This window comes from Triturus cristatus, chromosome 12 (genome assembly GCF_964204655.1).
Source record: "Triturus cristatus chromosome 12, aTriCri1.1, whole genome shotgun sequence".
NCBI classification, from domain to species: Eukaryota; Metazoa; Chordata; class Amphibia; order Caudata; family Salamandridae; genus Triturus; species Triturus cristatus.
Window position 1 is genome coordinate 725,344,194 of NC_140595.1, and position 25,770 is coordinate 725,369,963.

The following is a 25,770-nucleotide window of genomic DNA, read 5'->3' on the forward strand; positions in this document are numbered from 1 at the left end:
CAGTTGTAAAATGTGAAGCACATGGTTCAGGGGAGGATTTTATCACGGTTGGAAATCGATATGCCAACGATGTGGCGCAGTATTGCGCCAAGACGAATCAGTCGATTAACAGGGAAAGAGAGAAGGAAATGTCTTTTCTTTCTGTGATGTTTACTAATGTCCTAGAAACGTGGGATGAAGTGAAACAGTTACAAGATGAGGCAGGAGAAGAAGAGAAACAAGATTGGGTTAAGGCAGGATGGGTTAAACAAACCTGGTACAATGCAAAGTTTAGGACAATTGCAGAGAGCATCTGTCAAAGGTGTTTGATTTGTCAGCAATTTAACACTGGGAAAAAGACAGTGGTGAGTCTAGGGACAATTGGCAGAGAAGGAGGTCCTTTCACAAGAATGCAAATTGATTTCATTGAAATGCCCCAAGTGAACAGACTGAGGTATGTTCTAGTGGTAGTCTGTTTGTTTTCAAGGTGGGTGGAAGCTTACCCGACTAGAAGAAATGATGGATTGACAGTGGCAAAATTACTGTTGAGAGAATTGATTCCTAGGTTCGGGTTTCCAGTTACAGTTGAGTCTGACAGAGGTAGACACTTCCAAAATGAACTCATTGGTTTGATTTGTGAAGCATTAAAAGTACAGCAGAAGCTACATTGTGCATACCGACCAGAGGCTTCTGGTGTGGTTGAGCAGATCAATGGCACAATCAAAAACAGAATCGGAAAGATGTGTTTAGCCACTGGCATGAAATGGCCAGACGTTTTGCCTCTAGTCTTAATGACTATGAGATCTACTCCAGATAGAACTACAGGTTTGAGTCCGCATGAAATAATTATGGGACATGCAATGCGCCATGCATTCGTGCCTGTGAATAAATTGGTGACAATAACTGATGACATGATTTTGGATTATTGTAAAGGCCTGGCTGACGCAGTTCATTCTGTGTTTCACCAGGTTGGAGAAGAAGCTACCACACTTGAGAAGAAGCAAGCTCATGATCTAAGTCCAGGTGACTGGGTGAGGATTAAGGTGCACAGAAGAAGAAATTGCTTGATTCCAAGGTGGGGAAGGCCGAGACAAGTTATTCTGACTACAACGACTGCAGTAAAGTGTGCTGGAGTGAGACACTGGGTACATGCAAGTCATACTCAGAGAATTCCAAGCCCGAGAGAGGGAACTGGTGAAGAGTATTATGAAGAGTCAGATTCCAGTGATGGTGAAGATCCTGAAGATACGGAATCAGTGAGAAAAGAAGCAGAGAGAGCTTCAAGAGATTCACTGCGAGTATCAGAGGAAAAATCAGATTCTGTTAAAGAGCCTGAAGTTTCGAGTAGCAGTGGAGGAAAAAGAAAAGAAAAGAGAAAACACACAGAGACTACTCCTGAATCAGAAGAGGAGGAGATTGAAGAACCACTTGAGATTATTCTTGAAGAAACAGGGTCAGAAAAAGATAGAGAGGGACAGATTGCGGAACACCCGCGAGGAGGTGTAGGGAACATTGATGAGGAGCTAGGTGAAGGGACAAGTAGACAGCAAGAAGATTGCGTGTCGGAGACCCGAGGAGGGACAGAAGTAGGGAAGTCTCAAATAGTGGTGAAAGAATCTGTGGAAGAAAAGAAAACTGCTAAGAAACGAAAGCAAGAGGCAATTGAAACAGAATCGGATGATGAAAATGAACAAACAGAGGGTCGAGTTCTGAAAAAGAGAACTTCGATTGGAGAAAGGAGTGTTGAAAAAGTGAAACCGAAAAAGGTTGTGAAAGGAGAACGTTGGCCTAACAACCAAGTTAAAAGGGTGAAATACAGAATAATAAGAGCAAATTCATCAAAAGCTGAACAAGTGAATGAAGTATCAAGTCAAACTTCGAGAGCTGAAGAAGAAGAATCAAAGAGATCAAAAGAACCAGTAGAAATAAAAAGAGTTAAAAGACCCAACCAAAAGTACAGATCACCGGAATGGTCTTATGTGACACTGTCTGAAGAAGGAAAAGAAGAAACAGTGACTCAAGATAATCCGGAAGTGGTCTTGAGAAAAGTGGTTGAGGAAGATACTGGTGAAATCCTGAAAGTACTCTTGACTGACATTAGAGAAGAGTCAGATACTGAGGATTTGAGTGTTGGAGATCTGATACAATTTGATGTTGAAGAAATTGGAGTGAAAAATGATGAGTATCCAAACTGAGTAAAAGAAAGATTCACTTGGACTGAGTGAACAGAAAAATCATTTGAAGAGCTGAAGAGTTTGGAACAAACGTTGAAGATTTGAAAAGTTCTAATTTCAGTAGTGGAGTAGTAGAGGTTAAAGCAGAATGGCTAACATAGAGAATAATCAAAATAGATGTGCCTTCTTTAAAAGGTGGTGCAAGATGTGCTGCTGTTGTACTGGATTATTAATGCTTCTATGGGGTGTTTTAGTTTTATTAGTTACTTTTAAGATTGAGTTTGGAATGGACACAGAAAATATGACTAATATAGAGAAGAATTCACAAAAAGTAGTTCCAATTAGAAGTAGTAGTTACATACACAAAGATAGGTCAATTAATAATTTTTCTAGTAATGTTTTTTCTAAACTGTTATATGAATATGTGAAGACAATGGAAGTGAGGGATTGCTATGTCTGCATGCAGTTACCTGCATCCGTTTCAGAGGGTGTTACTTATCACCATTTACCAGCTACATATGGTATTTCTTGTAGTATTTTAAGTAGTGTTTTTTATTTGTTAGGGAAAATAGATTATAAGATGTCTAACAGAGATAGTATTTTTGGGCACTTGCCAATGAATAAAGAGCTGAATCCAGCTAAAGAAGCTAACACTTTTGGTGAGATTTTTATTGAAGAAAAAGGACTAACATTAGATTACATTTTTAAGAATAATTTAACTTGCAGTCTGAAAGAAGAGGAGAAAGCTTTCCTGGATATGGTATGAGGAAAGGAGAGTGAACATGCATGAGAAAGCAGGGAAATATGAAGTGGGTGAGACAATTTGGGACATTGAGATGGGAAAAGAGTTGAAAAATGGGGCTAGTCCAACTTTGGCTCTAGATGCACCGCAGAAGGGTAAACTATGCATTACCAGAAGGAAATCCCAATATGATACATATTTTGTGGGGACTAGTGAGTGCCATGATACATACTTCGTTGCGACTGGTTGGGGTTTCAAAGGTGGAGAAGATACAATTTTTCCAGGAGTGTACTATGTGTGTGGGAACAAGGCTTATTACAAGTTGCCTGACCATTGGTATGGCACGTGTTATGTGGGTTTGGTTTTTCCTAAAATTTTTCATACAGATAAAATAAAAGATGTAGAAGATATTAACTTATTAACACGTTTTAAGAGAGAAACTTGGTCTTATTCTTTTGGCCAAGGAGGGTGGAGTTTGTGGAATTTTGAAAGTTCAACATTGTTGCACTTACATTCCTGATGAAAGTAAAGACCTGAAGGTCTATATCAAAAATATTACTGATTTGCATGAAGAATTAGTACCACTTGAAACTGGGAGTTTATGGACTAAATTAGCTAATAAGATGATAGCTGTTAAGGATTTTATTACAAAAATAGGTAGTACTATTATAGGTAGAATATTGTTTCCGTTGTCTTGTATAATTGTTGCTTTACTGATATTAAGGTTAGTGTGTGTGTGTTGTAAAAACAGGAGAGGGAAAGAGAAATTGAAAAATGAAAAGAAAAACAAGAATTCGAAAAATTCGAAAAGAGAACCAGAAGAGATTGAATTAGAAGAATTGAGGGAGAGTGTTTATTTAGAAACAAAGAGAGATGATGAAAGAGTGACTGGTGTGTAATTTTGTGTAAGGGGAAAAGACATTTCTGATTTCTCCTAAAATGGGACTAAATTTTCACTAATTTTTTTTGGGGTTTATTTGGTGATAAAATCACCAAAGGGGGGATTGCTGGAGCAGAGTTTTCTTTTAGAAAATTCTGGGGCTTTTGAAGCTCTGGCTTGTCTATGCGTTTTATTAATTTATTAATAATTAACAATTAATTATTTGTCTTGTGCAAGTGTGTTTTACTAATGAACCTGTTTGTCCTAACACGAGAGAAAGTTATACGAGGGTTAGCTTATGTTTGCTGTTTCTGTATTTACAATAACGTGCAAGTTTTCATGTTTAAATGTTGCTGTGTGCTATTTATTTTGAGCACAAAACGCTGTCTGAATTAATGCTTTTTATGTCGCAAAGCTAGATAAATGCATACACATAAGGGTATTAGTGGAGTTAACACTGTTTAATCATTATGCTGTAGTAACCTTTATTTTGTCTCTTTAATTAAAGATGGTCTATTGTGGCCTATGGAGGCCTTTATGAAATGGCTGAGAATATTTTGAAGCCTGGCTGAGTCGTGGCGCAATCTGTGATGTGGCAAGGGAGACCCCTGCTGGAAATCGGTTGAAGACAACTGACCGTAGTCCTTGAATGAAAATTTCCATGAGGATATCAGCAGTTTGGAGGATCTCCAAAAGAAATGATTTGTCCTTGGTGGACAAAGGAGCTTCTGAAACAAACAATGAGCTGTAGCTCGGCTGCCGAGGGAAGCGGAATGAGTTAGATACTTTAATAGTTTCTGTTTCTTGGTTCCTGTTCCGTGGTTACGTTCTGTGACTTTTCCTGAGCGGAGATTTTCAGATGTTGCAATGTTACATCTCTTCCTTCTCGTTCTGCTCAGTGATACAGTTTTACTTGTCAATTTTATGTGAGTTTCCATTGTATTTTTCATTATAAAAACTGTTAGCTTAGGGAGGGCTCTCCCCACTCTTTCCCCACTTTTTTTCCACTTGCCATTTTACCTTCGCTGCGTGAACTTGCGTTGCTGAGGACTGATGCTGAGGACTGTCCTGAGAGACTTTGCCAAGAGACTGGTCCTGACCCGTTCTGACACTTAGTTAGAATAGGTAACTATGAGAAATGATTTATTCTGATTTATTTTGACTAATTTTAGATAAAGCAATATAACTTTTAAACATGGTGTTGAATATTTCTTTCCTTGTCAATTATTGAGTATATTTTTGATTATTGTTTTATAGATTGTTTATAGTATGTTTAAGGACAACCACTATAATCAGGTCCTATCGCTTAGATATAGATGCAGGGTGGTTTAGGAGTTTTCTTCCCACAGGTTTATTGCTGGTAGAGTATTTGAGCGTATGTTAGTGAAATGGGCCCTAGTGTATGAAGAATGTATGTGCGTGTAACTGTAAGATTACTCTATCCGTGGTAGTGGGCATATTTTTGATACCCTGATCTGTATCAAGCTCAATGTATTATTGTGATTCAAATTGTGTTGCCTATTGCAATAAACTGTAACTATGACCTGCAAAAGTCAATTGCCTATTGCAAAGTATTTAACTAAAGCATCTCATTCTGAGAAAGTATATTTTGATACCTATTGTTGGTTCTAAAATAAAACAACAATATCTTTTGTATGCAAACCAATGGCCTAGAGTTCAGTTCTTGAGTGTGTGAGACCATTTGCTGACTGAGTGTGTACAACAAATGTTTTACACTGTACTCTGATACTGCCTTACTGCTCGGCAAGCTACCACTTTAGAGAGTAAGGTTATATCTAACTTTACTGCACACTGTACCTATTTGGGAACAGTATATACAGAGCCACTTTCTCACAGTAGTGATAAAGTGATTAGAGTCCTAAGGCCAACATAAAGATACAGCAAAACTTGAGGTGAAAAGCAAAAAGGTTGCTGGTAGGCCACCTTAAGGATGCCAGGTCTAACAAAAACTGAACTAAGGATAACATGAGTAAAACATCAGGTTTCTCTACTGCATTTGGTGAGACAAGTGGGCCTTCTTTTATCTTCCATTCAAGCAATCTTTGACAGACCCCTTTATTATAGAGCTTTTCAAGGATTAAAGATAAGGCACTTACAAAGGAGTCCCAAATACTCAGAGATGGTTGACTTCTGTAATATGGGTCGTAGACTAAAAGCAGCGCAAAAACAGAGTGCAACAGGGTCCAAAAAACTTGAGTGCCACAAGAGAGTTTGAATGCAAGCGTATCCTTTTACAGATCCAGAGATATACTCATGCAATTTTTGTTTTTAGGACAGAACGTGCATGATGAAAAAAACATTGTTTTTAAAAAGCGCATTGCAGAATATCAGTACTTTGATGTGGGAAAACATCAAAACTTTCAAACAAAATATTTGTAGGCAGCTTACAGCAAGTTGTTGTGGCCGAGTGGTTAAGGCAATGGACTCGAAATCCATTGGGGTATTCCCGCGGAGGTTCGAATCCTGCCAACAACGAGGATCTTTTTATTATCGGCTACAATTTCATAAGTTAACCTTTAGTATTTCTTCCATTTCAGTTTTATAACTAGGTGGCTTATTTTTGTGTCACTATTGCCTCTCCACATATTTGTTATCGCTACCTCTTTCATGTCTTTGCTACACCTCATTCCTACTTTAGCACTGGTGTAAACGCTTCAAATTATTATACCGTTGCTCTCTCATTCATACCTGCGCATGCACTTGAAAGTTACTTTACCAATAAAAGACGCAAAGAGAGAAATAGAACAAAAGTGCTGGCTGGATTGGCAAACACACTTCATAAAACTGCATTTTCTTTTTTATTCTCCCCCGTGTCACATGCTTAACCTCCCCATGTGTAATTTCTCTTAACCTGCTGTCCCAGGAAGAGAATTTCATCTACAGGCCCTTTCTGTGTTTTTTTCCCTAGTCTGTCTTTCCCATTTCTTAGCTGTGTAACTGTTCCTTTACGCGCTCTATTTAAACGCCATCAATCTCATTTGGGCTCCTTGCTCCCGCTTCTGTTTTCTCCACCTCTCATACTGCCAGTTCTCTCTTTCTCTGTGGTTGGTGGCTACTTTCCTGAGCTTCCGAAGCCACGTGGTTCCTGCCTCTTGTTGTCAGACTTGAATTGGAAAAGGAACCATATTAACAAGCCTTTACCACTCACACACGGCAGAAGTTTATACTTTAATTCAGTGAGCTAAGAAAAGCGTGTTGTGGGTCCCCTACGAGCCATGGTGCTTGCTTCATCATGATTTGGCACCAGTCATTAGCCGCAGCTCTGCTAATGAGCCACTGAGGTCAGTTTCAATATTTACTCAAAAATATAACCATGCAGCCCACCCCTCAACTGTGTATTTATCTTGCTTTTCTGCTGTTCGTGTGATTAGCTGGGAGGAGCTCACGGCGACATCCTCCCTATAAAAGTGTAGATGGATCACTCTCTAACTCTTTCTTGCTTCACATACAAAAGGCTTGAAAGGTGCAGGGAAGATGCAGGTCTAATAGACAGAATAGAAGGTCTGTGCCAGGTGGGTTTCTCTGCATTGGTGTCCCATCACAGGTCCGCAAGTGTAATATGTGAACTTTGACTCCTGGCATTTCACAAGCAGGCGGCCAGGAAACGGTTTCAGCCTATCAACCACTGAGGAGACGCAGCCTCTGAATGAGGAATGAGGAAGCAATGAATACATCCAGCCTATCACAGGAACAGCCCTGAGTGTTCCGAATTATAAATTCTCCATGTCACTGTATGTCGTTGAGCCCAAGTAGCTCGCCGTGATCGTATAGTGGTTAGTACTCTGCGTTGTGGCCGCAGCAACCTCGGTTTGAATCCGAGTCACGGCATTGTGGTTGGCAATGTCACGGCAGTTGGGTGTTAATTTTACAGAATTAGCAAATGTGCCAGTGGTTTTTGTAAAATGTCTATTAAAAACAGATCCTTTCAAATATTTAAACCATCTAACAACAAATGATTTAAACTCGCATGATTATAAGCTGTAGCTATAATGTATTTACTTACATAAATTATCGTTCTTGAACCTATTGGGGGTGGAGGGGGAGCGGAGCTCACCCCCCAGGTGCAGTTGAGTGACCTGTGTTGTGGCTCTCTAGAGGGAAGGCACAAATTTTGCTGTCACCCAGCCCAATCCAGACGTGTATTGGGGCCAGGTTTCAGGCAAATAGAGCAGTAAGTGCAGAGAAATGTTCACTCTCTAAAAGTGACATTTCTAAAATAGTAAAGTTAAATCCAACCTCACCAGTAAGTAGGATTTTCAATAAATAAATAAAGCTACTCCTCTCCGATATGGAATTAACAAATAAAAAGTATAGGGGAATACACAGAGCTAACCTATGAGAGGGGTAGACCTCACAGTAGTGAAAAATGAAATAGACTGTTTGGTACTTACAGGACACGCGAACCACCAAAGTACATATCTTATTTTTTACTTACATAGCATCATGCACCTAGGACTACCTAGGGCCTACCTTAGGTGTAAATTATATGTAATAAAAGGGGAGTTTAAGGCTTGGCAAGTAGGCTGGGACTCCCCTGGGAGACCCCTGAGTCTATGCCCAGAACCATAACTCTGCCAGTCGAGTACTTACCTAAAAGCCGATAACTCACTTTTCTTCCATAGGCTAACATTGAGTGGTTTCACTTGGAAATTCTTCTAAGTGGTGTGGAGTTTTGGAACTTTAAAATATTCATCTAAAATCAGCCGAACAACGAATTCTGATTTACTCAACTGTTATCAGGAGAGACCTCAGTGCTGCATCTTGGAGCTCAGTACTGACCCTGAAAAGTAATTTTAACCGTACTTACCAGTAACTCGAATTTCCTTCCATGGGATATCATTGCCTGCTTTTTGCTGAAAATTTTCTAAGTGTCGATTTTTGAAACTTACAAATATTCTTTAAAAATCGTACCAACTGTGAAAACGTAATTGTTTACCTGTTTTAGATAGATGTCCCAGTACTGAGCCTAGGAGCCCAGCACTGGATTACAAAAGTAACGAGAATGTACTTTACCCGTAACTTGAATTTTCTTCCATAGGAAACCATTGACTGTTTTTCTGTGAAATTTCTTCTAAGTGTCGATTTTGCAAACATGTAAATATTCCTTAAAAATCGCCTGTATAACTTAAACGCAGTTTCTCACCTGCTTACAGGTGGTACAGTAGTGCTGGATCTAGGATCCAACACTGACCTAGAAAAAGGAACCATAACCCCACTTACCTGCTAAGTGAATTTCCTTCCATAGGATAACATTGGTAATTTGATCAGCAAAAGTTTCTAAGTGTCAACTTTTAAAATAGCAAAATATTGCTTAAAAATCACAACAGTAACTAAAACGAATTTACTCACTTGTTTCCAAGAACTGTCCCAGGACTGAATCTAGGATCCAGTCCTGGATTTAGAAAAGTAATCCTGAAAGTAATTAATTGCATATAACTTAAAATTCCCATTGAGCTCAATGTATTATTGTGATTCAAATTGTGTTGCCTATTGCAATAAACTGTAACTATGACCTGCAAAAGTCAATTGCCTATTGCAAAGTATTTAACTAAAGCATCTCATTCTGAGAAAGTATATTTTGATACCTATTGTTGGTTCTAAAATAAAACAACAATATATTTTGTATGCAAACCAATGGCCTAGAGTTCAGTTCTTGAGTGTGTGAGACCATTTGCTGACTGAGTGTGTACAACAAATGTTTTACACTGTACTCTGATACTGCCTTACTGCTCGGCAAGCTACCACTTTAGAGAGTAAGGTTATATCTAACTTTAGCCTCTGCCAAACCTCTGGGGACTGGGGACTCTGTGCACACTGTACCTATTTGGGAACAGTATATACAGTGCCACTTTCTCACAGTAGTGATAAAGTGATTAGAGTCCTAAGGCCAACATAAAGATACAGCAAAACTTGAGGTGAAAAGCAAAAAGGTTGCTGGTAGGCCACCTTAAGGATGCCAGGTCTAACAAAAACTGAACTAAGGATAACATGAGTAAAACATCAGGTTTCTCTACTGCATTTGGTGAGACAAGCGGGCCTTCTTTTATCTTCCATTCAAGCAATCTTTGACAGACCCCTTTATTATAGAGCTTTTCAAGGATTAAAGATAAGGCACTTACAAAGGAGTCCCAAATACTCAGAGATGGTTGACTTCTGTAATATGGGTCGTAGACTAAAAGCAGCGCAAAAACAGAGTGCAACAGGGTCCAAAAAACTTGAGTGCCACAAGAGAGTTTGAATGCAAGCGTATCCTTTTACAGATCCAGAGATATACTCATGCAATTTTTGTTTTTAGGACAGAACGTGCATGATGAAAAAAACATTGTTTTTAAAAAGCGTATTGCAGAATATCAGTACTTTGATGTGGGAAAACATCAAAACTTTCAAACAAAATATTTGTAGGCAGCTTACAGCAAGTTGTTGTGGCCGAGTGGTTAAGGCAATGGACTCGAAATCCATTGGGGTATTCCCGCGTAGGTTCGAATCCTGCCAACAACGAGGATCTTTTTATTATCGGCTACAATTTCAGAAGTTAACCTTTAGTATTTCTTCCATTTCAGTTTTATAACTAGGTGGCTTATTTTTGTGTCACTATTGCCTCTCCACATATTTGGTATCGCTACCTCTTTCATGTCTTTGCTACACCTCATTCCTACTTTAGCACTGGTGTAAACGCTTCAAATTATTATACCGTTGCTCTCTCATTCATACCTGCGCATGCACTTGAAAGTTACTTTACCAATAAAAGACGCAAAGAGAGAAATAGAACAAAAGTGCTGGGTGGATTGGCAAACACACTTCATAAAACTGCATTTTCTTTTTTATTCTCCCCCGTGTCACATGCTTAACCTCCCCATGTGTAATTTCTCTTAACCTGCTGTCCCAGGAAGAGAATTTCATCTACAGGCCCTTTCTGTGTTTTTTTCCCTAGTCTGTCTTTCCCATTTCTTAGCTGTGTAACTGTTCCTTTACGCGCTCTATTTAAACGCCATCAATCTCATTTGAGCTCCTTGCTCCCGCTTCTGTTTTCTCCACCTCTCATACTGCCAGTTCTCTCTTTCTCTGTGGTTGGTGGCTACTTTCCTGAGCTTCCGAAGCCACGTGGTTCCTGCCTCTTGTTGTCAGACTTGAATTGGAAAAGGAACCATATTAACAAGCCTTTACCACTCACACACGGCGGAAGTTTATACTTTAATTCAGTGAGCTAAGAAAAGCGTGTTGTGGGTCCCCTACGAGCCATGGTGCTTGCTTCATCATGATTTGGCACCAGTCATTAGCCGCAGCTCTGCTAATGAGCCACTGAGGTCAGTTTCAATATTTACTCAAAAATATAACCATGCAGCCCACCCCTCAACTGTGTATTTATCTTGCTTTTCTGCTGTTCGTGTGATTAGCTGGGAGGAGCTCACGGCGACATCCTCCCTATAAAAGTGTAGATGGATCACTCTCTAACTCTTTCTTGCTTCACATACAAATGGCTTGAAAGGTGCAGGGAAGATGCAGGTCTAATAGACAGAATAGAAGGTCTGTGCCAGGTGGGTTTCTCTGCATTGGTGTCCCATCACAGGTCCGTAAGTGGAATGTGTGATCTTTGACTCCTGGCATTTCACAAGCAGGCGGCCAGGAAACGGTTTCAGCCTATTTACCACTGAGGAGACGCAGCCTCTGAATGAGGAATGAGGAAGCAATGAATACATCCAGCCTATCACAGGAACAGCCCTGAGTGTTCCGAATTATAAATTCTCCATGTCACTGTATGTCGTTGAGCCCAAGTAGCTCGCCGTGATCGTATAGTGGTTAGTACTCTGTGTTGTGGCCGCAGCAACCTCGGTTCGAATCCGAGTCACGGCATTGTGGTTGGCAATGTCACGGCAGTTGGGTGTTAATTTTACAGAATTAGCAAATGTACCAGTGGTTTTTGTAAAATGTCTATTAAAAACAGATCCTTTCAAATATTTAAACCATCTAACAACAAATGATTTAACCTCGCATGATTATAAGCTGTAGCTATAATGTATTTACTTACATAAATTATCGTTCTTGAACCTATTGGGGGTGGAGGGGGAGCGGAGCTCACCCCCCAGGTGCAGTTGAGTGACCTGTGTTGTGGCTCTCTAGAGGGAAGGCACACATTTTGCTGTCACCCAGCCCAATCCAGACGTGTATTGGGGCCAGGTTTCAGGCAAATAGAGCAGTAAGTGCAGAGAAATGTTCACTCTCTAAAAGTGGCATTTCTAAAATAGTAAAGTTAAATCCAACCTCACCAGTAAGTAGGATTTTCAATAAATAAATAAAGCTACTCCTCTCCGATATGGAATTACCAAATAAAAAGTATAGGGGAATACACAGAGCTAACCTATGAGAGGGGTAGACCTCACAGTAGTGAAAAATGAAATAGACTGTTTGGTACTTACAGGACACGCGAACCACCAAAGTACATATCTTATTTTTTACTTACATAGCATCATGCACCTAGGACTACCTATGGCCTACCTTAGGTGTAAATTATATGTAATAAAAGGGGAGTTTAAGGCTTGGCAAGTAGGCTGGGACTCCCCTGGGAGACCCCTGAGTCTATGCCCAGAACCATAACTCTGCCAGTCGAGTACTTACCTAAAAGCCGATAACTCACTTTTCTTCCATAGGCTAACATTGAGTGGTTTCACTTGGAAATTCTTCTAAGTGGTGTGGAGTTTTGGAACTTTAAAATATTCATCTAAAATCAGCCGAACAACAAATTCTGATTTACTCAACTGTTATCAGGAGAGACCTCAGTGCTGCATCTTGGAGCTCAGTACTGACCCTGAAAAGTAATTTTAACCGTACTTACCAGTAACTCGAATTTCCTTCCATGGGATATCATTGCCTGCTTTTTGCTGAAAATTTTCTAAGTGTCGATTTTTGAAACTTACAAATATTCTTTAAAAATCGTACCAACTGTGAAAACGTAATTGTTTACCTGTTTTAGATAGATGTCCCAGTACTGAGCCTAGGAGCCCAGCACTGGATTACAAAAGTAACGAGAATGTACTTTACCCGTAACTTGAATTTTCTTCCATAGGAAACCATTGACTGTTTTTCTGTGAAATTTCTTCTAAGTGTCGATTTTGCAAACATGTAAATATTCCTTAAAAATCGCCTGTATAACTTAAACGCAGTTTCTCACCTGCTTACAGGTGGTACAGTAGTGCTGGATCTAGGATCCAACACTGACCTAGAAAAAGGAACCATAACCCCACTTACCTGCTAAGTGAATTTCCTTCCATAGGATAACATTGGTAATTTGATCAGCAAAAGTTTCTAAGTGTCAACTTGTAAAATAGCAAAATATTGCTTAAAAATCACAACAGTAACTAAAACGAATTTACTCACTTGTTTCCAAGAACTGTCCCAGGACTGAATCTAGGATCCAGTCCTGGATTTAGAAAAGTAATCCTGAAAGTAATTAATTGCATATAACTTAAAATTCCCATTGAGCTCAATGTATTATTGTGATTCAAATTGTGTTGCCTATTGCAATAAACTGTAACTATGACCTGCAAAAGTCAATTGCCTATTGCAAAGTATTTAACTAAAGCATCTCATTCTGAGAAAGTATATTTTGATACCTATTGTTGGTTCTAAAATAAAACAACAATATCTTTTGTATGCAAACCAATGGCCTAGAGTTCAGTTCTTGAGTGTGTGAGACCATTTGCTGACTGAGTGTGTACAACAAATGTTTTACACTGTACTCTGATACTGCCTTACTGCTCGGCAAGCTACCACTTTAGAGAGTAAGGTTATATCTAACTTTAGCCTCTGCCAAACCTCTGGGGACTGGGGACTCTGTGCACACTGTACCTATTTGGGAACAGTATATACAGAGCCACTTTCTCACAGTAGTGATAAAGTGATTAGAGTGCTAAGGCCAACATAAAGATACAGCAAAACGTGAGGTGAAAAGCAAAAAGGTTGCTGGTAGGCCACCTTAAGGATGCCAGGTCTAACAAAAACTGAACTAAGGATAACATGAGTAAAACATCAGGTTTCTCTACTGCATTTGGTGAGACAAGTGGGCCTTCTTTTATCTTCCATTCAAGCAATCTTTGACAGACCCCTTTATTATAGAGCTTTTCAAGGATTAAAGATAAGGCACTTACAAAGGAGTCCCAAATACTCAGAGATGGTTGACTTCTGTAATATGGGTCGTAGACTAAAAGCAGCGCAAAAACAGAGTGCAACAGGGTCCAAAAAACTTGAGTGCCACAAGGGAGTTTGAATGCAAGCGTATCCTTTTACAGATCCAGAGATGTACTCATGCAATTTTTGTTTTTAGGACAGAACGTGCATGATGAAAAAAACATTGTTTTTAAAAAGCGCATTGCAGAATATCAGTACTTTGATGTGGGAAAACTTCAAAACTTTCAAACAAAATATTTGTAGGCAGCTTACAGCAAGTTGTTGTGGCCGAGTGGTTAAGGCGATGGACTCGAAATCCATTGGGGTATCCCCGCGCAGGTTCGAATCCTGCCAACAACGAGAATGTTTTTATTATCGGCTACAATTTCAGAAGTTAACCTTTAGTATTTCTTCCATTTCAGTTTTATAAATAGGTGGCTTATTTTTGTGTCACTATTGCCTCTCCACATATTTGTTATCGCTACCTCTTTCATGTCTTTGCTACACCTCATTCCTACTTTAGCACTGGTGTAAACGCTTCAAATTATTATACCGTTGCTCTCTCATTCATACCTGCGCATGCACTTGAAAGTTACTTTACCAATAAAAGACGCAAAGAGAGAAATAGAACAAAAGTGCTGGCTGGATTGGCAAACACACTTCATAAAACTGCATTTTCTTTTTTATTCTCCCCCGTGTTACATGCTTAACCTCCCCATGTGTAATTTCTCTTAACCTGCTGTCCCAGGAAGAGAATTTCATCTACTGGCTCTTTCTGTGTTTTTTTCCCTAGTCTGTCTTTCCCATTTCTTAGCTGTGTAACTGTTCCTTTACGCGCTCTATTTAAACGCCATCAATCTCATTTGAGCTCCTTGCTCCCGCTTCTGTTTTCTCCACCTCTCATACTGCCAGTTCTCTCTTTCTCTGTGGTTGGTGGCTACTTTCCTGAGCTTCCGAAGCCACGTGGTTCCTGCCTCTTGTTGTCAGACTTGAATTGGAAAAGGAACCATATTAACAAGCCTTTACCACTCACACACGGCGGAAGTTTATACTTTAATTCAGTGAGCTAAGAAAAGCGTGTTGTGGGTCCCCTACGAGCCATGGTGCTTGCTTCATCATGATTTGGCACCAGTCATTAGCCGCAGCTCTGCTAATGAGCCACTGAGGTCAGTTTCAATATTTACTCAAAAACATAACCATGCAGCCCACCCCTCAACTGTGTATTTATCTTGCTTTTCTGCTGTTCGTGTGATTAGCTGGGAGGAGCTCACGGCGACATCCTCCCTATAAAAGTGTAGATGGATCACTCTCTAACTCTTTCTTGCTTCACATACAAATGGCTTGAAAGGTGCAGGGAAGATGCAGGTCTAATAGACAGAATAGAAGGTCTGTGCCAGGTGGGTTTCTCTGCATTGGTGTCCCATCACAGGTCCGCAAGTGTAATGTGTGATCTTTGACTCCTGGCATTTCACAAGCAGGCGGCCAGGAAACGGTTCCAGCCTATCAACCACTGAGGAGACGCAGCCTCTGAATGAGGAATGAGGAAGCAATGAATACATCCAGCCTATCACAGGAATAGCCCTGAGTGTTCCGAATTATAAATTCTCCATGTCACTGTATGTCATTGAGCCCAAGTAGCTCGCCGTGATCGTATAGTGGATAGTACTCTGCGTTGTGGCCGCAGCAACCTCGGTTTGAATCCGAGTCACAGCATTGTGGTTGGCAATGTCACGGCAGTTGGGTGTTATTTTTACAGAATTAGCAAATGTGCCAGTGGTTTTTGTAAAATGTCTATTAAAAACAGATCCTTTCAAATATTTAAACCATCTAACAACAAATGATTTAAACTCGCATGATTATAAGCTGTAGCTATATTGTATTTACTTACATAAATTATCGTTCTTGAACCTATTGGGGGTGGAGGGGGAGCGGAGCTCACCCCCCAGGTGCAGTTGAGTGACCTGTGTTGTGGCTCTCTAGAGGGAAGGCACAAATTTTGCTGTCACCCAGCCCAATCCAGACGTGTATTGGGGCCAGGTTTCAGGCAAATAGAGCAGTAAGTGCAGAGAAATGTTCACTCTCTAAAAGTGGCATTTCTAAAATAGTAAAGTTAAATCAAACCTCACCAGTAAGTAGGATTTTCAATAAATAAATAAAGCTACTCCTCTCCGATATGGAATTACCAAATAAAAAGTATAGGGGAATACACAGAGCTAACCTATGAGAGGGGTAGACCTCACAGTAGTGAAAAATGAAATAGACTGTTTGGTACTTACAGGACACGCGAACCACCAAAGTACATATCTTAATTTTTACTTACATAGCATCATGCACCTAGGACTACCTAGGGCCTACCTTAGGTGTAAATTATATGTAATAAAAGGGGAGTTTAAGGCTTGGCAAGTCGGCTGCGACTCCCCTGGGAGACCCCTGAGTCTATGCCCAGAACCATAACTCTGCCAGTCGAGTACTTACCTAAAAGCCGATAACTCACTTTTCTTCCATAGGCTAAAATTTCGTTGTTTCACTTGGAAATTCTTCTAAGTGGTGTGGAGTTTTGGAACTTTAAAATATTCATCTAAAATCAGCCGAACAACGAATTCTGATTTACTCACCTGTTATCAGGAGAGACCTCAGTGCTGCATCTTGGAGCTCAGTACTGACCCTGAAAAGTAATTTTAACCGTACTTACCAGTAACTCGAATTTCCTTCCATGGGATATCATTGCCTGCTTTTTGCTGAAAATTTTCTAAGTGTCGATTTTTGAAACTTACAAATATTCTTTAAAAATCGTACCAACTGTGAAAACGTAATTGTTTACCTGTTTTAGATAGATGTCCCAGTACTGAGCCTAGGAGCCCAGCACTGGATTACAAAAGTAACGAGAATGTACTTTACCCGTAACTTGAATTTTCTTCCATAGGAAACCATTGACTGTTTTTCTGTGAAATTTCTTCTAAGTGTCGATTTTGCAAACATGTAAATATTCCTTAAAAATCGCCTGTATAACTTAAACGCAGTTTCTCAACTGCTTACAGGTGGTACAGTAGTGCTGGATCTAGGATCCAACACTGACCTAGAAAAAGTAACCATAACCCCACTTACCTGCTAAGTGAATTTCCTTCCATAGGATAACATTGGTAATTTGATCAGCAAAAGTTTCGAAGTGTCAACTTGTAAAATAGCAAAATATTGCTTAAAAATCACAACAGTAACTAAAACGAATTTACTCACTTGTTTCCAAGAACTGTCCCAGGACTGAATCTAGGATCCAGTCCTGGATTTAGAAAAGTAATCCTGAAAGTAATTAATTGCATATAACTTAAAATTCCCATTGAGCTCAATGTATTATTGTGATTCAAATTGTGTTGCCTATTGCAATAAACTGTAACTATGACCTGCAAAAGTAAATTGCCTATTGCAAAGTATTTAACTAAAGCATCTCATTCTGAGAAAGTATATTTTGATACCTATTGTTGGTTCTAAAATAAAACAACAATATCTTTTGTATGCAAACCAATGGCCTAGAGTTCAGTTCTTGAGTGTGTGAGACCATTTGCTGACTGAGTGTGTACAACAAATGTTTTACACTGTACTCTGATACTGCCTTACTGCTCGGCAAGCTACCACTTTAGAGAGTAAGGTTATATCTAACTTTAGCCTCTGCCAAACCTCTGGGGACTGGGGACTCTGTGCACACTGTACCTATTTGGGAACAGTATATACAGAGCCACTTTCTCACAGTAGTGATAAAGTGATTAGAGTCCTAAGGCCAACATAAAGATACAGCAAAACGTGAGGTGAAAAGCAAAAAGGTTGCTGGTAGGCCACCTTAAGGATGCCAGGTCTACCAAAAACTGAACTAAGGATAACATGAGTAAAACATCAGGTTTCTCTACTGCATTTGGTGAGACAAGTGGGCCTTCTTTTATCTTCCATTCAAGCAATCTTTGACAGACCCCTTTATTATAGAGCTTTTCAAGGATTAAAGATAAGGCACTTACAAAGGAGTCCCAAATACTCAGAGATGGTTGACTTCTGTAATATGGGTCGTAGACTAAAAGCAGCGCAAAAACAGAGTGCAACAGGGTCCAAAAAACTTGAGTGCCACAAGGGAGTTTGAATGCAAGCGTATCCTTTTACAGATCCAGAGATGTACTCATGCAATTTTTGTTTTTAGGACAGAACGTGCATGATGAAAAAAACATTGTTTTTAAAAAGCGCATTGCAGAATATCAGTACTTTGATGTGGGAAAACTTCAAAACTTTCAAACAAAATATTTGTAGGCAGCTTACAGCAAGTTGTTGTGGCCGAGTGGTTAAGGCGATGGACTCGAAATCCATTGGGGTATCCCCGTGCAGGTTCGAATCCTGCCAACAACGAGAATCTTTTTAATCGGCTACAATTTCAGAAGTTAACCTTTAGTATTTCTTCTATTTCAGTTTTATAAATAGGTGGCTTATTTTTGTGTCACTATTGCCTCTCCACATATTTGTTATCGCTACCTCTTTCATGTCTTTGCTACACCTCATTCCTACTTTAGCACTGGTGTAAACGCTTCAAATTATTATACCGTTGCTCTCTCATTCATACCTGCGCATGCACTTGAAAGTTACTTTACCAATAAAAGACGCAAAGAGAGAAATAGAACAAAAGTGCTGGCTGGATTGGCAAACACACTTCATAAAACTGCATTTTCTTTTTTATTCTCCCCCGTGTTACATGCTTAACCTCCCCATGTGTAATTTCTCTTAACCTGCTGTCCCAGGACGAGAATTTCATCTACTGGCTCTTTCTGTGTTTTTTTCCCTAGTCTGTCTTTCCCATTTCTTAGCTGTGTAACTGTTCCTTTACGCGCTCTATTTAAACGCCATCAATCTCATTTGAGCTCCTTGCTCCCGCTTCTGTTTTCTCCACCTCTCATACTGCCAGTTCTCTCTTTCTCTGTGGTTGGTGGCTACTTTCCTGAGCTTCCGAAGCCACGTGGTTCCTGCCTCTTGTTGTCAGACTTGAATTGGAAAAGGAACCATATTAACAAGCCTTTACCACTCACACACGGCGGAAGTTTATACTTTAATTCAGTGAGCTAAGAAAAGCGTGTTGTGGGTCCCCTACGAGCCATGGTGCTTGCTTCATCATGATTTGGCACCAGTCATTAGCCGCAGCTCTGCTAATGAGCCACTGAGGTCAGTTTCAATATTTACTCAAAAACATAACCATGCAGCCCACCCCTCAACTGTGTATTTATCTTGCTTTTCTGCTGTTCGTGTGATTAGCTGGGAGGAGCTCACGGCGACATCCTCCCTATTAAAGTGTAGATGGATCACTCTCTAACTCTTTCTTGCTTCACATACAAATGGCTTGAAAGGTGCAGGGAAGATGCAGGTCTAATAGACAGAATAGAAGGTCTGTGCCAGTTGGGTTTCTCTGCATTGGTGTCCCATCACAGGTCCGCAAGTGTAATGTGTGATCTTTGACTCGTGGCATTTCACAAGCAGGCGGCCAGGAAACGGTTTCAGCCTATCAACCACTGAGGAGACGCAGCCTCTGAATGAGGAATGAGGAAGCAATGAATACATCCAGCCTATCACAGGAATAGCCCTGAGTGTTCCGAATTATAAATTCTCCATGTCACTGTATGTCGTTGAGCCCAAGTAGCTCGCCGTGATCGTATAGTGGATAGTACTCTGCGTTGTGGCCGCAGCAACCTCGGTTTGAATCCGAGTCACAGCATTGTGGTTGGCAATGTCACGGCAGTTGGGTGTTATTTTTACAGAATTAGCAAATGTGCCAGTGGTTTTTGTAAAATGTCTATTAAAAACAGATCCTTTCAAATATTTAAACCATCTAACAACAAATGATTTAAACTCGCATGATTATAAGCTGTAGCTATAATGTATTTACTTACATAAATTATCGTTCTTGAACCTATTGGGGGTGGAGGGGGAGCGGAGCTCACCCCCCAGGTGCAGTTGAGTGACCTGTGTTGTGGCTCTCTAGAGGGAAGGCACAAATTTTGCTGTCACCCAGCCCAATCCAGACGTGTATTGGGGCCAGGTTTCAGGCAAATAGAGCAGTAAGTGCAGAGAAATGTTCACTCTCTAAAAGTGGCATTTCTAAAATAGTAAAGTTAAATCCAACCTCACCAGTAAGTAGGATTTTCAATAAATAAATAAAGCTACTCCTCTCCGATATGGAATTACCAAATAAAAAGTATAGGGGAATACACAGAGCTAACCTATGAGAGGGGTAGACCTCACAGTAGTGAAAAATGAAATAGACTGTTTGGTACTTACAGGACACGCGAACCACCAAAGTACATATCTTATTTTTTACTTACATAGCACCATGCACCTAGGACTACCTAGGGCCTACCTTAGGTGTAAATTATATGTAATAAAAGGGGAGTTTAAGGCTTGGCAAGTAGGCTGCGACTCCCCTGGGAGACCCCTGAGTCTATGCCCAGAACCATAACTCTGCCAGTCGAGTACTTACCTAAAAGCCGATAACTCACTTTTCTTCCATAGGCTAAAATTTCGTTGTTTCACTTGGAAATTCTTCTAAGTGGTGTGGAGTTTTGGAACTTTAAAATATTCATCTAAAATCAGCCGAACAACAAATTCTGATTTACTCACCTGTTATCAGGAGAGACCTCAGTGCTGCATCTTGGAGCTCAGTACTGACCCTGAAAAGTAATTTTAACCGTACTTACAAGTAACTCGAATTTCCTTCCATGGGATATCATTGCCTGCTTTTCGCTGAAAATTTTCTAAGTGTCGATTTTTGAAACTTACAAATATTCTTTAAAAATCGTACCAACTGTGAAAACGTAATTGTTTACCTGTTTTAGATAGATGTCCCAGTACTGAGCCTAGGAGCCCAGCACTGGATTACAAAAGTAACGAGAACGTACTTTACCCGTAACTTGAATTTTCTTCCATAGGAAACCATTGACTGTTTTTCTGTGAAATTTCTTCTAAGTGTCGATTTTGCAAACATGTAAATATTCCTTAAAAATCGCCTGTATAACTTAAACGCAGTTTCTCAACTGCTTACAGGTGGTACAGTAGTGCTGGATCTAGGATCCAACACTGACCTAGAAAAAGTAACCATAACCCCACTTACCTGCTAAGTGAATTGCCTTATGTAGGATAACGTTGGTAATTTGATCAGCAAAAGTTTCTAAGTGTCAACTTTTAAAATAGCAAAATATTGCTTAAAAATCACAACAGTAACTAAAACGAATTTACTCACTTGTTTCCAAGAACTGTCCCAGGACTGAATCTAGGATCCAGTCCTGGATTTAGAAAAGTAATCCTGAAAGTAATTAATTGCATATAACTTAAAATTCCCATTGAGCTCAATGTATTATTGTGATTCAAATTGTGTTGCCTATTGCAATAAACTGTAACTATGACCTGCAAAAGTCAATTGCCTATTGCAAAGTATTTAACTAAAGCATCTCATTCTGAGAAAGTATATTTTGATACCTATTGTTGGTTCTAAAATAAAACAACAATATCTTTTGTATGCAAACCAATGGCCTAGAGTTCAGTTCTTGAGTGTGTGAGACCATTTGCTGACTGAGTGTGTACAACAAATGTTTTACACTGTACTCTGATACTGCCTTACTGCTCGGCAAGCTACCACTTTAGAGAGTAAGGTTATATCAAACTTTAGCCTCTGCCAAACCTCTGGGGACTGGGGACTCTGTGCACACTGTACCTATTTGGGAACAGTATATACAGAGCCACTTTCTCACAGTAGTGATAAAGTGATTAGAGTGCTAAGGCCAACATAAAGATACAGCAAAACGTGAGGTGAAAAGCAAAAAGGTTGCTGGTAGGCCACCTTAAGGATGCCAGGTCTAACAAAAACTGAACTAAGGATAACATGAGTAAAACATCAGGTTTCTCTACTGCATTTGGTGAGACAAGTGGGCCTTCTTTTATCTTCCATTCAAGCAATCTTTGACAGACCCCTTTATTATAGAGCTTTTCAAGGATTAAAGATAAGGCACTTACAAAGGAGTCCCAAATACTCAGAGATGGTTGACTTCTGTAATATGGGTCGTAGACTAAAAGCAGCGCAAAAACAGAGTGCAACAGGGTCCAAAAAACTTGAGTGCCACAAGAGAGTTTGAATGCAAGCGTATCCTTTTACAGATCCAGAGATATACTCATGCAATTTTTGTTTTTAGGACAGAACGTGCATGATGAAAAAAACATTGTTTTTAAAAAGCGCATTGCAGAATATCAGTACTTTGATGTGGGAAAACTTTCAAACAAAATATTTGTAAGCAGCTTACAGCAAGTTGTTGTGGCCGAGTGGTTAAGGCGAAGGACTCGAAATCCATTGGGGTATCCCCGCGCAGGTTCAAATCCTGCCAACAACGAGAATCTTTTTATTATCGGCTACAATTTCAGAAGTTAACCTTTAGTATTTCTTCCATTTCAGTTTTATAAATAGGTGGCTTATTTTTGTGTCACTATTGCCTCTCCACATATTTGTTATTGCTACCTCTTTCATGTCTTTGCTACACCTCATTCCTACTTTAGCACTGGTGTAAACGCTTCAAATTATTATACCGTTGCTCTCTCATTCATACCTGCACATGCACTTGAAAATTACTTTACCAATAAAAGACGCATAGAGAGAAATAGAACAAAAGTGCTGGCTGGATTGGCAAACACACTTCATAAAACTGCATTTTCTTTTTTATTCTCCCCCGTGTTACATGCTTAACCTCCCCATGTGTAATTTCTCTTAACCTGCTGTCCCAGGAAGAGAATTTCATCTACAGGCTCTTTCTGTGTTTTTTTCCCTAGTCTGTCTTTCCCATTTCTTAGCTGTGTAACTGTTCCTTTACGCGCTCTATTTAAACGCCATCAATCTCATTTGAGCTCCTTGCTCCCGCTTCTGTTTTCTCCACCTCTCATACTGCCAGTTCTCTCTTTCTCTGTGGTTGGTGGCTACTTTCCTGAGCTTCCGAAGCCACGTGGTTCCTGCCTCTTGTTGTCAGACTTGAATTGGAAAAGGAACCATATTAACAAGCCTTTACCACTCACACACGGCGGAAGTTTATACTTTAATTCAGTGAGCTAAGAAAAGCGTGTTGTGGGTCCCCTACGAGCCATGGTGCTTGCTTCATCATGATTTGGCACCAGTCATTAGCCGCAGCTCTGCTAATGAGCCACTGAGGTCAGTTTCAATATTTACTCAAAAACATAACCATGCAGCCCACCCCTCAACTGTGTATTTATCTTGCTTTTCTGCTGTTCGTGTGATTAGCTGGGAGGAGCTCACGGCGACATCCTCCCTATAAAAGTGTAGATGGATCACTCTCTAACTCTTTCTTGCTTCACATACAAATGGCTTGAAAGGTGCAGGGAAGATGCAGGTCTAATAGACAGAATAGAAGGTCTGTGCCAGGTGGGTTTCTCTGCATTGGTGTCCCATCACAGGTCCGCAAGTGTAATGTGTGATCTTTGACTCCTGGCATTTCACAAGCAGGCGGCCAGGAAACGGTTTCAGCCTATCAACCACTGAGGAGACGCAGCCTCTGAATGAGGAATGAGGAAGCAATGAATACATCCAGCCTATCACAGGAATAGCCCTGAGTGTTCCGAATTATAAATTCTCCATGTCACTGTATGTCGTTGAGCCCAAGTAGCTCGCCGTGATCGTATAGTGGATAGTACTCTGCGTTGTGGTCGCAGCAACCTCGGTTTGAATCCAAGTCACGGCATTGTGGTTGGCAATGTCACGGCAGTTGGGTGTTATTTTTACAGAATTAGCAAATGTGCCAGTGGTTTTTGTAAAATGTCTATTAAAAACAGATCCTTTCAAATATTTAAACCATCTAACAACAAATGATTTAAACTCGCATGATTATAAGCTGTAGCTATAATGTATTTACTTACATAAATTATCGTTCTTGAACCTATTGGGGGTGGAGGGGGAGCGGAGCTCACCCCCCAGGTGCAGTTGAGTGACCTGTGTTGTGGCTCTCTAGAGGGAAGGTACAAATTTTGCTGTCACCCAGCCCAATCCAGACGTGTATTGGGGCCAGGTTTCAGGCAAATAGAGCACTAAGTGCAGAGAAATGTTCACTCTCTAAAAGTGGCATTTCTAAAATAGTAAAGTTAAATCCAACCTCACCAGTAAGTAGGATTTTCAATAAATAAATAAAGCTACTCCTCTCCGATATGGAATTACCAAATAAAAAGTATAGGGGAATACACAGAGCTAACCTATGAGAGGGGTAGACCTCACAGTAGTGAAAAATGAAATAGACTGTTTGGTACTTACAGGACACGCGAACCACCAAAGTACATATCTTATTTTTTACTTACATAGCACCATGCACCTAGGACTACCTAGGGCCTACCTTAGGTGTAAATTATATGTAATAAAAGGGGAGTTTAAGGCTTGGCAAGTAGGCTGCGACTCCCCTGGGAGACCCCTGAGTCTATGCCCAGAACCATAACTCTGCCAGTCGAGTACTTACCTAAAAGCCGATAACTCACTTTTCTTCCATAGGCTAAAATTTCGTTGTTTCACTTGGAAATTCTTCTAAGTGGTGTGGAGTTTTGGAACTTTAAAATATTCATCTAAAATCAGCCGAACAACGAATTCTGATTTACTCACCTGTTATCAGGAGAGACCTCAGTGCTGCATCTTGGAGCTCAGTACTGACCCTGAAAAGTAATTTTAACCGTACTTACCAGTAACTCGAATTTCCTTCCATGGGATATCATTGCCTGCTTTTTGCTGAAAATTTTCTAAGTGTCGATTTTTGAAACTTCCAAATATTCTTTAAAAATCGTACCAACTGTGAAAACGTAATTGTTTACCTGTTTTAGATAGATGTCCCAGTACTGAGCCTAGGAGCCCAGCACTGGATTACAAAAGTAACGAGAACGTACTTGTTGTATTCGCCTACTTGGTACGTTCCTTTCTCCCCCCTCCTTCCTCCTCCCTTGGTTCTTCCCTCTCCCTGTCACCAACATTCCATTGCACCCTTCCTCTGACTAGGCTGGATCCTGTGGTGGTGTATGACCATTAAAGAAGAGTTCTTACTTACCTGCCTTCTGGTCATCTTTATAACACTGGCGACGTCTTGCTGTGTGGGGACGGCTCACCATCACCCCCAATTCTTCAATTCCAGCTCTCCTGTGTCGGCGGTCGTGAGTACCTGGGAGGCTCCGCTGTTTCCAAATTCTTCAAAGTAAGACTGTTACTGTGCTGATTAAAGAGGTGTTTTATCCCTTCAATTTCGCAAGTGTGCTTCTGCCTGCATGTGGCTGAGAGAAGGAGGGAGTTTGCCACTTTAGCTTCGCCTTCGTGACCTTGTGACACTTGCTCTGTGTGTTGGCCTCTTAGCGCTGCCTTTCCTGTCCTGCCGTGGCTCCGTCTGTGAAGGGTATGATTTCGACTGTGTGATTAGTCGGGTTTCTCCCTGCTTCTGCGGACCTAAGGAGCGTTTCAGCCGCCTTTGTTGCAATTCGCCTCATTTGGAGTCAATTCCCTGCTTTTGGCCATCCAGCGCTACCGCACCGGTTACCACAGCGCCTGCCTGAGGGTGCTACGGGGTTGGCTTTCAGTACTGCTTGGACCTCAGCAACGCTGTATTGGCTGTGGTTTGAAGCACCGTCAACATAGCTTCTGTTTCTTCGCCTTTGTTATAGCCGTGTGCGGCAGCCTCTGTGTTGTTTTCTTCAAGTGAGGCATTTCTGACAGGATTCCTGACGGCAGCCGAGCATTCCTTCTCGCGCGCTCGCAACTGATCCGTCATAATTGACACTCCTCT

The 25,770-nt window shown here is 40.5% G+C and overlaps 6 non-coding genes across 6 annotated transcripts; all 6 read left to right on the plus strand.

Annotated features, from left to right (window-relative positions):
• The first annotated feature begins 6,189 nt into the window (after positions 1 to 6,189).
• Positions 6,190 to 6,271, plus strand: TRNAS-CGA (transfer RNA serine (anticodon CGA)). Its single transcript has one exon. It is a non-coding gene; the product is annotated as a tRNA-Ser (tRNA).
• A 3,941-nt stretch (positions 6,272 to 10,212) lies between these two features.
• Positions 10,213 to 10,294, plus strand: TRNAS-CGA (transfer RNA serine (anticodon CGA)). The gene has a single exon. It is a non-coding gene; the product is annotated as a tRNA-Ser (tRNA).
• A 1,281-nt stretch (positions 10,295 to 11,575) lies between these two features.
• Positions 11,576 to 11,647, plus strand: TRNAH-GUG (transfer RNA histidin (anticodon GUG)). The gene has a single exon. It is a non-coding gene; the product is annotated as a tRNA-His (tRNA).
• Positions 11,648 to 14,235: 2,588 nt separating this feature from the next.
• TRNAS-CGA (transfer RNA serine (anticodon CGA)) lies at positions 14,236 to 14,317 on the plus strand. Its single transcript has one exon. It is a non-coding gene; the product is annotated as a tRNA-Ser (tRNA).
• A 3,941-nt stretch (positions 14,318 to 18,258) lies between these two features.
• On the plus strand, positions 18,259 to 18,340 carry TRNAS-CGA (transfer RNA serine (anticodon CGA)). The gene has a single exon. It is a non-coding gene; the product is annotated as a tRNA-Ser (tRNA).
• A 3,931-nt stretch (positions 18,341 to 22,271) lies between these two features.
• Positions 22,272 to 22,353, plus strand: TRNAS-CGA (transfer RNA serine (anticodon CGA)). The gene has a single exon. It is a non-coding gene; the product is annotated as a tRNA-Ser (tRNA).
• Positions 22,354 to 25,770: the final 3,417 nt, after the last annotated feature.